General features: G+C 44.4%; 1 protein-coding gene across 1 annotated transcript in view; it reads left to right on the forward strand.

Annotated features, from left to right (window-relative positions):
• ND-B17 (NADH dehydrogenase (ubiquinone) B17 subunit) overlaps positions 1–14451 on the forward strand; it is a 140933-nt gene that overhangs the window by 48179 nt on the left and 78303 nt on the right. The window lies entirely within an intron of this gene.

Raw genomic sequence — 14451 nt, forward strand, 5'->3', positions numbered from 1 at the left:
CCTACTGTCCTTATTGAATATGTGCTAGGGAGGGTGCTTTTATGTCGTGTCGGTGGGTTTTGTGTAAGATCAGTATATTCAAACCGAATATTAAGCCAACTGATCCCCATTCAACAGTCAAGCTAATCATCTACTACAATAGTGAGAAGACTAGCCGGCTACATTCTGAGGAACAGCTCACATCAGGAGGATGCCCTTCAGCATTCACACGTCGTATGTAGGTACACGTATAAAAGAGGGAACCGTGCAGCCCTCCTTCCTACCTACAGTAATCCCTCTAAGATTCGACGTAATAGAGCCAAAGGCATGTCCAGAACTTGGGTTTGTCTGGGACCTGGGAAAGTGACTTTTGGACAGGTACGTATGGTCTTTGACCCAGCCTGACTCTGAAAACCACCTTCCTCCTCTCAGACTCTGACAGTACGAAGATGCACCTGAAGCATGTACAATTATCCATTGTTGCACTGCATTTAATCCTTTGCACTCAGAATTCTAATTTCTTAACACTGTGCATTCTTTTCTTACATGCACTGCACCTGAAACTCACCAGTGTTGCACTCTGAATTCTAGTTTCTTAACACTGCATATTCTTTTCTTACTTGCTCTGCACTTGAAACTCACCAGTGTAGTACTCTGCATTTAATCCTTGTCACTCTGAATTCTAATTTCTTAACACTGCACATTCTCTTCTTAACACTGCACAACACTGTAAATTCCTGTGTGGTCTAGTGGTGAGTTTTTGCCTTTTATTCACTGTCAGAATCTGAGAGTAGGTGTTACAGGTGGCCGAGGGGCGCATTGCTGGGACATGGAGATGGACTACCCACTGCAGACGACTCTGAAGAAAGCCGCAAACGCACGTCCAGTGGCAACTTCACTGTGGCCGATGTGCTGGGCTGTGGCTCGGTGGAAGGCCTGTCTTGGTGAGGCAGTGATGTGGAGCCAGGGCTGGGCACAGCGGGGATCACGGGCCTGAAGACACTGTTAATGGTTGATTGACATGAGGAACGGCGATTCTGGTGAGTGATGATGCACTGACTAAAAGTGCGCACTTTCTCCATAACTCCCAAGGGCCCCAACTCCTGGTTGCTGTCTGGGTGTTCATGGTAATCCAGAACGAACTTGACATGCTCCTGGAGTGCGGTCAGCATGGGGATGGCCGGAGTAGTGGCACGCTGAAAGAAGTCCACATCATCCTTGCTGTTCTCAGAATCTTCAAGCTGGGTACAGTGAGTCTTCAAAGTATGAAAACACGAAGTATGAATTTTTGATGGTACGAAGGCCATGAATATAGGACAAATTCCGCAATACGAAAATATCTCTTTTGATGATACGAAAATTGATACGAAAGGAAATATAGAAATGGCCCTGTTGTCCAGACTGTGTGGTGTTTTGAGGTGCCTGAATAGTCTGAAATCATGATTAATCTGGTGGAAACAAAACACAAATACTGTTAGATTGATTTGTTTACCGGTAAATGTACAATGAAACACACAACTATCTTCCCAGTTCTGTCTGAAGAAAATTTATACCAGGCAAAATACAATGAAAACCTTGTTTCTACTAGTGCATGTTTCAAATGGTTTGATTTTTCCATCCTACATTTGTCAGACTTTGAGAAGATACTTGTGTCTTTCATTGTACACTTGAAGCAGCAGAAAGACCTTACCAATTCAATCCATAATCCTCCTGCTTGTTTCTGTGTTTTTCTGACAACTTTCAGTTTGGCAAATTACGTTTTCTTGCTGAAACATTTCCTTCCTGTTATTATCGTCACTTTACCCTACGATGTTTCCAGTGCAGTGGAAGAAACTCAGCGTGCCCAAAGGTGGATATCGTTTCCCAATTTCCCAACTGGAAGTTAGGTTAGGTTAAATTATTAGGTACAGATAAGCTCGGTTAGGCCAGGTTTAGTTAAAAGCTTAGGAAAGAACAGTCCTTTCTGCTATTATGTTAATGAAATAAACAGGAGTTTCACACCAGAACAGCTAAAAATGACGGGGAAACAGATTTAACAAGAAACGTTTACTGTATTTACCAACCCAGAAATAATCTGAAAAATATAACAGACTATCAGGAAGAACTGATGTGGTAAGGTGCTTTTACTGCTTGAAGTAAAGTGTATGTTTAGCCCCCTCAGTGGCTGTGGGTTCAGAAATTTGCGTGCTCCCATGGTTGGCCTTGGGACCATTTTTTCAGTTCTGAAATCAATTTCTTTTTCTTACATATGTGAAAAGACTTAACTGGCACACAGGCCTTTTTTTTTATTATTATTATTTTCCCCTAAACCCATCTTCTGATTTGCTATGATTCATGTAAGAATTAATAAAATTAAGATGCGTGTTACATTAGCATAAAAACATCGGTGAAAACATCTGGGATGAAATGAACCGTGAATGCCTTGACTGCTTGGGATGGTAGAGTAGGGTTGTATAAACACACCAGTGACCTTCGTTCCCTTCCCATAATTGCTCACCGTTTTTTATAGCTCACCCTGACTGAACGTCACTGACACCGGTACAGTAAGATGTTGTTCAAGGCCAGCAGCCATGAAGGTGATAATGGAATACATTATTGTTTGTATCAGTCCTCTCTCTTTCACACATACACATAAGGGCGAACAAACGAATGAGCAGTAAATGTACACTAACTTTAAGGAGCAGAAATAACTATGCTCAGTTGGTCCGTAATATATTGGGAAGAGCGATACTGAATGAAGAATGTGGAACTGAATTCTACCTTGTGAGAACATGCGAGACGAAAGAGTAATTTGTTTTCTGATTAGCAAACCTTTTTGTTCCATATTGTCTCTTAAAATTGTAAAACCCATAATCTTTTCTTGTAAGCATCCAGCCTAAAGACCTTACCAATTCAGTTCATATTCCTCTAGTTTGTCTTCTATATTTTTCAAACTTTGAGGGTGGTAAATTATGTTCTTTTGCTGAAAGAAACTTACTTAAAATTAGGGCTCATGTAACATAAGCATGTAAACATCGGCGAATACATACACCTGACTGCTTTGGATGGTAGAGTAGGGTCGTGTAAACACACCAGTGACCTTCGTTCCCTTCCCATAACTGTTCACAGTTTTTTATAGGACGCCCTAACACAACGTCACTGACACTGAAACAGTAAAGTGTTGTTCAAGGCCGGCAGCTATGACGAGTTTAATGGAATACTGTGTGAAAAATTCAAAATGAGCGCGGTGCACAGCACCGCACTCACTTGCCGAGAGAAAACAAACCAACCCCTCTCTGGTAAGCAAATTTTCGCGCGTTTCTCAGTTGAGTCCAGGTCCCTCCTTTCCTTGCAGCTTCGCTGTACGTGAGGATATTTTTGCAACTCTTCACCTTTTTGTATTGTTTCGCCATGCCTCCCAGGCACCCTGCATCATGTCCAGCACTGGGGGAGCCCGCTGCAAAGAAGCAGCAGCACTGTACTCTAACTCTGGAAAGGAAATTGGAAATTATAAGATCCCATGAGGAGGGGTAGGGAGTCTCGGAGATTGGGCATGCTTTAGGCCTTGCAGCTTCCGCCGGTGGGACTGTGACAAAGAAGGAGATGTACAAGAATATGGCCACTTCCTCTGCAATTGTATACTGGTATTGCTCACATCAAAATGGGGATGGGGGTAAAGTTTGGGTGGGGAGGTCCGAGGGGTTCCTGGGACGCATCCCCCCATTTATATGTATACAGTAATCCCTGTACTTTCCGGACGCCCACTTTCCGGACACCCCACTTACCGGACATTATGGGCCTGGACCTTCGGAACCCAAAAATGGCCAAAAAAAAATATAAAAATCCCCCGAAAATTCGAATTTTTTCCCACCTTTAATTTGAAATTGCCGCGCAGCACCGAACAGCTGTTACACCACAGACCCTTCACTCCTTCCTTCCTCCCCCCTCCCCCCTCCTCTGTCAGGGTTGCCATTTGGTATTTTTCATTACCAAATGTGGGCCAGTTTGGTAATGAAAAATTCATTTGGTACTGAATCAGAATAATGCATTACCAAATGGATTTTTCACATTTATGAGGAGACACAGGATGGAGATGGTGGATTGTTTGCTATCTCTGATTAATCTGCTAGCCAACATAGCATGAAAATAATCAACATGCTGTTAATTATAAGGAGAGTGATTACATTTATTTACACTTGTATATATAGATAGTGAAGAATATATGCTAACTTTACAGATTAGGTAATGAAAAGTTAAATTTGGCAATGAAAATTGAGGAGTTTGGTAATGTGGCCCTTGCGATCTGGCAACTCTTTCCCCGTCACCACCAAGGCACCAACAGTTACTGCCTAACTTCGATCATGAGCAGATGCCTATCGCAGTGGAAGTCACACGTGCTCGTTTTTTGTGAATAAACTGCAATACCTTGCCACTAGACCACACGGGAATTTACTGTGTTGTGCAGTGTTAAGAAATTAGAATTTAGAATGCAAAGGATTAACTGTGGAGTGCAAACTGGCAGTTGAAACTGGCCTGGTACAATTAACAATGTGCAATGTTAAACAATTATAACACACAGTGCAAAGAATTACTGTAAGTGCAGCACAACACTACATTACTCTACATGCTTCAAGAACATTTTCACCACTGCCAAAGCCTTTAGAGAAGGCAGCCACTGACATGCTGTAAGTACCGTGGCTGTGGTACAGTTGGTTCTAATTCCTCATCCTTTGGTTCCTTTTCATTTATTTCATGCTTTATGTTCATAATTGGTGTGAATAGGGTCTTAAATAGGTTTAAATAGGAGCTATGCATGTCTTGTAGGGAGTTATTTAGGTGGCTTTCAAAGTTAGGCTGGGTTAGGGTCCTTATGTACCAGTCCAGGAGCCAGGGGCCCACTTTCTGGATGGGACCATTTTCCGGACATGCCTTTGGCTCTGTTACATCGGCCAGTGGAGGGATTACAGTACTGTATTTCAATGGGGAAAATTGTTCCGATATATGAAATTTTGAATTACGAAAGTTTTTTTGTCCCTATCCCTTTCGTATATTGAACACTCACTGTACTTGTACCTGCAGCTGAAGATGTGATCTCAATATCAGACATGATCTGATACCCAGGATTGCCCTCGTTGTCATCCAACCACTCACACACTTCGTCGACATCCACTTCGTTGCCAGCTGCATGAAGACGTGCATAGAAGTCATCCACGTCAAAACCTAGAAAGTCGTGCACCACATTGGTCCTGAGAAGCAGATGAGACCAACCACTTTCCAGAGTCTTGACAGAGACTTCTCTCCATGCACTGGCCCAGTTGTAGATGGCAGGCTTAAGGTTGTGTGTGAGTTTTACGCCAGGTACCCCTTTTTTAGATAAGGGCTAAGGCGTTGCCCCTGGGTAGAGGACTATGATTTGGAGCGTGTAGCATTTTATGACCGGATGCCCTTCCTGATGTCTACCAATGATCCTTGGGTGGATTCGATCCTCCGACCCTTTGGTCAGAGCGGAGTGCTCTAACCCGAAGGTTTTCCACAGTCCACTGGCCTCGCATGTCCTGTCCCTCCCTGCTCTCGCCCTCGTCCTCGAGAACAACCATCACCTCGCCCAGGAACTTCCGACGGTACAGCCTCTTCGTTGCCACGATCACTCTTTGGTCCGTTGGTTGGATGAGAGCAGTCGTATTAGGTGGCAAAAACAAGCACCTAATGCAGCCATTCTCAGCCACCAACTCCTTGTCAGACGGATGCGCAGGTGCATTGTCCAATGGAAGGAGAGCCTTTATGTGGTTGTGTGGGATTCCCAGTGTGTTCGTCTGATAATGGATGACCTCCTTGACGAAGTGCTGGTGAAACTAGTCTTTGAAGATCTTGGCTGTGAACCAAGCCTTCACAGAATGGTACCACATGACAGGAAGGACATCCATCATCCCACGAAGGCACCGAGGCTGCTTTACACAGTGAACAATAAAGGGGTTGGGCTGGTGCATGCCGTTAGCATTGGCGCAACACAAAACAGATATCCCCTGCTTGGAGAGCTTACGGCCAGGTACATGCTTCTCCATCTCCACTGCTTGGATGTTTGTTGGCAGCGAGCAATAGAGTAGACCAGTTTCGTCAGCATTGTAGACTTGAATGATAGTGAAGTCCTCCCTGTTGATCAAGCCCTTCACCTTCTGCCGAAACTCTTCTACCCCATCCTCATAGGTGCCCAAAGCTTCGCCATGGGCCTTACGATTGGTATATAAGTCCATGTTGTAACTTGAAAGTGAAGAGCCAACCCTCAGATGCCTTGAAGTCTGGGGAGTCATGGAACCCTGCGAACTTCTCGGCAGCAGCCTTCAGCTCCATACCACGCACCAGCACACCAGCAGCATGTTGTTGATGGTATCAAATCAACGTGGAGCGGTCGACTTCTGCAAACCTGGGAGGGTACATAGTCTTCCTCTGCACATTGCGTTTGGTCTTCGATGCGAAGTCAGCTATGTGCTGGGTGAGTTTGTCCCAGGATTTTTTTATATCGAACATGGTAGAGTGGGCCAGGTTGAATTCTCGTAGGATGTGGGACGTCGACCATCCCGCGTCTACCTTCTCCAACATCTCCCTCTTCTCCAGAGTCAGAACCACTCATTTCCTCTTCTCGGGCAGCAGGGCCATCATCATACACACAAGTATGAGGCAGCAGAGTTAAACAGCAGGGCCTGCAGCAGGTAGAGCACCGCCACAAAAGCATCCATGTGGACGGCCATGGTGACGAGTGTGCACTTACAACGATGGGTAGGTGGGAAATGGGGAGGAAGCAGGGTTGCCCTGCCGGACGTCAGCAGAACTACGCAGCAAAACACAGTTGTTCAGCACCACCTGCCAAGTTCAAAATACGGTTGAAAAGAATGTCAGATTTTTTTGTCTTTTTTTGGCCATTTTTGGTTTCCGAAGGCCTGAGCCCAAAATGTCTGGGAATTGGGGTGTCCAGGACTTGGGCATCCAGGTCTTACAGGGATTATTGTATATAGGCATGACAACAATGAAGGTAGTCAATTGCTTGACCAGCCACAGATATGCAGGAGCCCCTGGGAACCACATGCAGCAGGAGCACGATGCCAGTATCACCAAGGAGGTCCTTGAAAAGAACACTGAAGTTCTGGCTAGCTGTAGTGACAACTGGTGGCTCCCTGTACTTGAGGGATTGTATATCAAGGAGCTTAACTCTTCAATAAATGTCCATGCCCAAGATTTACAAGCATTGCTAAGCATGAGGAGATCTGCAGCAGGCCAGAACACAGGCCCAACTGATGATGTCAGTTGTTACCTGAACCCAACAGACACTCAGGGTGCAGCAACTTAAGCCTCACCTTTGATTCTCCACCCAGGTGAATAAGATTCCTTACGGACCACTGCTAACTATTCCTACCAGGACAACAACCAGAGTAAAATCTCCAGGTAATATAATTCTTTCAGATTTCTCTTCTATTCTATGTAGTAATGCACTTAAACTCTGAATTGTTCTTTCTGCCAGGTCTTCATATTCGCCTCTTTCCCGGGTGTTTGTTTTGGGTGGCATTCAGAAATTCATGATTTTACTGCATTATGCCTAAGAAATGTAAGTGGACGAGGATGAAATAATGGAATAGTGTTATATTCTCTCTCTTAACATCTTATTTGTTATGGAAGTGGTGCATTTTGAACAAATTCTATGTATAATATGTCTATTTTGAGGGGAAAATATATTTTTATGAATTTTTGAGTGGAATATTAACCCTCTTGTGCACGATAAGTTTCAGTAAGTTTTCCGGCGCACGATTTTATCTTCAAAGCCGCCCGGCCTGGCTGCCCGCGCGCGGCAATTAACAGTATTCTCTCCTTATTTTCGCCACCCAAACATCAATATACTGCCATGAAACCTATGTCATCTTATTCGTCGATGTTTGTTCTACCTGATAGGCACCACAAAAAAACAAGAAAACATGAATAAAACAGCATTAGGCGGCTGTGAATAAATTTTCGCTATGTCACATTCACTTCCCAACATCACCATTCGAATGTTTTCCATCATGCAGGAAAATGTTATTAGAAGTTTTGATAGAGAATTTCATCAGCTTTCTAAAGAGACAAATCCGGTGTTGATACGATTTGTAGTTTTCGGGAAAATAGCCAAAAACTGAAATCCATTTGTGAAAAAAATCAAGGAGCTCAAACCAAAATTTTCTCACACATGTTACGTTTTTATTGCATAATATTATGCAGAATTTCACCAGCTTTCTAATGACCTAATCCTTTTTTCAATACGCCTCATAGTTCTCGAGTAAATGGCCTAAAACGACTGGGAACTCACGTCCATACGTCACTTTCGTGATGTGCGCACAGCATACGCAATATTCCCGCCTACGTAACAACGAATTCTTATTATAGATATTACATTGTTATGTCATGTACATACGTAGAATTTACTGCTCTTTATCAAGGTTCTCATAGGAAATCATTATGTCCAATAGTTTTCGAGCAATTGGCCGACAAAGTGGGATTACTCCTCCAAGTGCTTTCAACTGTACCAAAACAGTCTGTTCCCCCAACTTTTCCAACAGAAAATGCTCCCAGAGGCTTATATTCTGCAAATGAACATACATAGAATTTACTCCTCTTTATCATGGTTCTTATGGGAAATCGATACGTCCAATAGTTTTGGAGTAATTGGACGACAAACGTAGAATACTCTTCCTCACCTGCAAGCGAGATAAAAAACATTTTCTCTGCCTCACCCACGGCTACATAGTTTCGCTCGTTACATTTTATTATTTTCTTTTTTTACTTAAAGTATACACGTAAAATATCTTTAGGTTTTTGATAGTGCTGTCAGAAACTCAACATGACCACTAGTCTTTTTGCAAGGTTCTGATACTGAAGCAGAACTTTCTTCCATCTCATACGTGTGTATAAAAAAAACATTACTTATTTGTGTAAAAAATATTGAACTATAGAAATAGGTCAATATACAGATCAACAAAATATGGATAACTCACTTCCTCCAGAGGTGTTGAGATGCTGGCAGTAGCTTGAAGATGAGGAGTTATGTAGTGTATGAGCGTGTGTGTGTGGGTGAGCGTGTGCGTGTGTGGGTGAGTGTGTGTGTGTGTGTGGGTGGGTGTGGGTGAGTGTGTGTGCGTGTGTGTGTGTGTGTGTGTGTGTGTGTGTGTGTGTGTGTGTGTCTGTGGCTGTGGCGTATTTTCTTCTCTCCTTGCAATACATTTGCTTAAAACACATGCGATGCTCACAATAGATTTCTCCACGAACATTTGCTGCACAACATACGTATGTATATGTGGCTGTGGCATATTTCTTGTCTCTGACACTTGCGCTTTGTTTTAGCTAAGTCAGTCAATGCATGAAATATTTCTCTGTGAACACTCGCTACGACTCTATTGTATTGGCACACACCACACTCCTTCAGCATGTTTGACGTATATTTCACACAATTCCATACACATTTTCACAATCAGAATCACAATAATTCCATCCCTAAACACCTCTAATTTTTCCTTCCCGACTATAAAAACTGTACGTGATGCCTGCCCCATTCCACACTATGGTTCCATAATTTCACCAAGCCAGCCACAATATCTTTCACACAAAATACAGTTTAGGCATTGGCTTCATTATATACGTATTTGTAATCACACCATAGGGCCTTGGGGAGGGCAAGAGGCGAAACCCCGCAACAGTGAACATGCATATCGGCTCCTAAGCCTAACGCTTGATAACGGGCACAGTTCCTTTCCGTGACATATATCTATGTTCCATCGACAGTATCACATACAAATATTGCATTATCACACTGAGTCCATAGGGGCTTCAGCTCAGGCAGGAGGGGGAGAATTAGTAGGAGTTTAAAGGGACAGTACACCCAACGTAACCTCACCGCCTGGCTGCTTGGAAGAGACTGAGGTTTATCGCTACGTGCTGGGCCCCATGGTGCAGCTCAGTGTTGCCAATGCCTTACCATTGGAAAGCGCTGTACTCGCTACTATGCGTCAAAATTTGACGCAATTTCGCCAGAAACTTAATTTTTGGCTATTTTTTTTGTGCTTAGGAATGCGATTCAAGTGACTGAAATTTAGAAAATCTGCATGACACGCAAATCGCGTGACTGACACTGAGAGGGTTAATAATTGTGTACCGTATATGTTTTATGAAGCCTACAGTTGTTCTATTTTATGAAGGCAGTTTGGGTGGGGCGATCTGGGACCTCAAACTGTTAGCTCTGTTGTCACATCGTCGCCGATACACGTGTAATTATTTGTGCTTACCTTTCTCTCTCTCTCTCTCTCTCTCTCTCTCTCTCTCTCACTCTCCTATTTTAAGCTAGTAACTACTTATAAATGAATTTTAAACACTCTGTATAGATGTAATTCAATAAAAAAGCTATAGTATAGTATAAATCTCATAAGACTGGTCAGCGTTGCTTTTGCGACGTTGTCAAGTGGTGACACAAGGGACACCCCTGCATGAGCGGGTCATACTCAGTCAGTTTCCTGCCATGGAAGCTATAAAAAAAAAAACGCACCTATATGCTTTTACCTCAGGGATGGTGTGGAAAAAAAATCAAAAACAAGAGAAAAAATAAAGAAAATACAGGTAGTAGTAGTTAATATAAATATGAGAGAGAGAGAGAGAGAGAGAGAGAGAGAGAGGGCACGTGTGTGGCAATGATGTGGCAACAGAGCTAACAGTGTGAGGTCCCAGAGCACCCCACCCAAACTGCCTTCATAAAATAGAACGACTATAAACTTGAAAATATTGCGTGGATAGTATACAGTACAGTACTTGGAAAAAGGGGAATGTTTCTATTTCTGGCCAGTGTAGGGATAAAAGTGCAGCTATGTTTATCAAAGGGTAAAAGGGCCGCAGTCAAAGTTGACCCAGGGGAGATATGATTAGCCAGTCAGTGGCAAGCAGTGTTAGGGAAAATTGTTGCATGTTATATTTTGTATATGTACACTGACAAAAGAAATTATCAGTACTCTTTTAGCATGATAAAATTTGACACATTGGATGAGAGATAAAATTTGACACACTGGATGATAGATTTGAAAACATACATGCCAGGTTGGTATTGGTATCCCTGATCTGTTGAGCCTTAGGTCAGTATTCTTAGTGGCATTGGTGGTTTCATAGCTCTTCTTACTAAGCAATTTGTTTTGTTTGTAATTATCAGTCTTTTATGTTACTTAGAGAGAGTGAGTATCAACATAGTTCTCATAAAAATTATAAACAAGGATGCTGTTGGGTAATGTGCAGAATAAATCGCCATCTAAGAAGTGTTACAAAAAACCCAAAACCACTTTGAATATGAATCCTAGGTTCAAGTACTCCATAGTATGTAAGTGGCAGCATTGTCATTTTGGCACGGAAATCCCAATTTCTAGCACACTGAAACATGATTTGCCATATTTTATATTTTACATGTGTGATACTGCGGCTAGTGTGTTATCTTGCGCTGTTATTTAAACTAATACGTGATATTTAGTGTGCTGAATGCATAATGAAACAAGACTGCCATACTGTACGCCTTTTTCTTGCTACTGAATTAAGGGAAAAATGCAGTGAGTTTGTATCTACAGCTGAAGTTCATTCATTTCATTGTGCAGCATTTTGATAATTTTGTTGGTTATTTCTTCTTTCTTAATAGCATTATTAATTGAAAAGTAATCCCTCTAATATCCGGACGCCCGCTATCCGGACATCCCCACTAACTGGACATAATCGTCCTGGGAGCCAATATTCCCAAAATGGTCCGAAAACCGCAAAAAATTAGAAAAAAAATCCGATTTTTTCCCGCCTGTAATTTGAACTTGGGGCGCAGGGCGCGGGACAGCTTTGTTGTGGCGTTTCATTCCTCCGACGTCCGCTAGAGCCCCCCTGCATCCTTCCCACTTTCCACCTGTCTCTCGTCGCGAGTGAACGCTCATCGTCATGGCTACTCACGTGCTCGCTTTGATGGTGGTGCCTTACCTGCCGCAGGCACTCCTGCTGCTCTCGTGCCTCTCCTTTGTGTGTGTGATGATGGATGATGGCCCCGCCGCCTGAGAAGAGGAAGCTCTGGAGAAGAAGCGGGAGATATTGGAGAAAGTAGATGCGGGATGGTCTTCTTCACGCATCCTCCACGAGTTTAACCTGGCCCGATCTACTTTGTTTGATATTAAGAGATCCCGAGACAAACTAGTGGAGTACACGGCTGACTTCTCGTCAAGAAGCAAACGCAGCGTGGAGAGGAAGGCGATGTTTACTCCCAAGTTTGCTGAAGTCGACTGCTCCACGTTGATTTGGTATCGACAGCAACGTGCTGCTGGTGTGTTGGTACATGGTACGGAGCCGAAGGCTGCTGCTGAGAAGTTCGCCAGGCTTCACGACGCCCTAGACTTCAAGGCATCCGAGGGTTGGCGCTTCGCGTTTAAGTTACGGCATGGCCTTACCAACCATAAGTCTCACGGCGAAGCTTTGGACGCTAACGAGGATGGAGTTGATGAGTTTCGGCACAAGGTGAAGGGCTTGATTGACAGGGAGGGCCTCACTCTCGGTCAAGTCTACAACGCTGACGAAACTGGTTTATTCTATCGCTCTTTGTCAACGAACACTCTAGCCGAGGAGACGGAGAAGCGTGTACCTGGCAGCAAGCTCTCCAAGTAACGGATATCTGCTTTGTGTTGTGCCAATGCTAACGGCATGCACCAGCTTAAGCCCGTTATTGTTGGCTGTGCAAAACAGCCTCGGTGTCTTCGTGGGGTGATGGATGTCCTTCCTGTCGTCTGGTACCATTCTTTGAAGGTATGGTTCACAGTCCAGATCTTCAAAGACTGGTTCCACCGCCATTTCGTCAAGGAGGTCATACATTACCAGACGGAGAAACTGGGAATCCCACGCGACCAGGTACAGGCCCTCCTTCTCCTCGACAATACACCTGCCCACCCGTGCGACAAGGACTTGGTGGCTGAGAATGGCCACATTAGGTGCATGTTTCTGCCACCTAATACTACTGCTTTCATCCAGCCAATGAACCAAGGAGTGATCGTGGCAACGAAGCGCCTATACCGACGGAAGTTCCTGGACGAGGTGATGGTTGTTCTCGAGGACGAGGACAAGCGCAGGGAGAGACGGGACATGCGAGGCCAGCGGACTTTGGAAAACCTTTGTTGCTGTCTGCAATCTACAACTGGGCCAGTGCATGGAAGGAAATCCCTGTCAAGACTCTAGAAAATGGTTGGTCTCGTCTGCTTCTCGGAACAGATGCGAGTACAATTTCCTAGGTTTCGACGTGGATGACTTCCATGCACGTCTACATACGCATGGCGATGATGTTGATGTGGACGAAGTGCATGAGTGGTTGGATGACGACGAGGGCGATCCTGGGTATCAGACCCTGTAAGATAACGAGATCACATCTTCAGTTGCAGGTGTCAGTACCCAGTTTGAAGATTCCGACGTGGACGGTGACGATGATGCGAACTCCTCTCAGCATGACACAACTCCAGCCATCCCTAAGCTGAGCGCACTCCAGGAACACCTAGAGTTTGTTCTGGACTACCTGGAACACCCGGACTGCGACAGGGAGATGGGGCCCTTGGGACTTGTGGAGGAAGTGCGTGCTTTCAGGCAGCGCATCATAAATCGTCAGAATCATCGTTCCTTGCGTCAATCAACGATTGACAGCTTTTTCAGGCCCGTGACCCCCGCTGTGCCCAGCCCTGGCTCCACTCTGTTGCCTCCCCAAGACAGGCCCTCATGCTCCGAGCCACAGTCCAGCACATCAGCCACGGTGGAGTCACCGCTCGACGTGAGTTTGCTTCTGTCTTCAGAATCATCTGCAGTGGGTACGCCATCACCACGACCCAGCGACGCATCCCTAGGTCACCTCCCTGTGCTGCTCTCAGACTCTGACAGTGATTAGACGCCAAGGACTTCTCCATTAGACCACACGGGAATTTACAGTGTTGTGCAGTGAAAAAAACAGTGCATTGTGTTAAGGATTTAGAGTTGTGAGTGAAAAGACAAAAATTAATGGACTGTAACTGTAACATAAATTAACTTGAGTGTTTTTGGTTTAGAAAATGGTTTTAAGAGTGGAAAGACTTAAAGTGCAGAGTGCAACACTTATTTCATTAACCCGAGACGTCCCGTCAACGTATGGATACGTTGCAACATTTTGCATTTGCCAGTCCCGGCGACGTACTGGTACGTTTTGCAATTGCAAGTTGCATAATTTCCACAATTTTCAAAATTCGCGTGAGATTTTTGGTACGTAGCATCGCACGACCTTCCCCTACCTGCCACCAGGCGGGGACACTCGGCAACCCCGCGCGACCCGCGCTCACCTGCGGCTCGGTCACTCACCTGTTAGCAACGGTCCTGCTCAGACATGGCGCATAGAGGTCTCTTGGAGGAGGAAATTCAAGCCGCCCTGGATGCCTTTACTGGCAACAGTGATTCGCCACTCGATGACGAGGA

The sequence above is a fragment of the Coenobita brevimanus genome, chromosome 65 (genome assembly GCF_032717465.1).
Source record: "Coenobita brevimanus isolate Jiangsu-jjx chromosome 65, ASM3271746v2, whole genome shotgun sequence".
Lineage (NCBI taxonomy): Eukaryota > Metazoa > Arthropoda > Malacostraca > Decapoda > Coenobitidae > Coenobita > Coenobita brevimanus.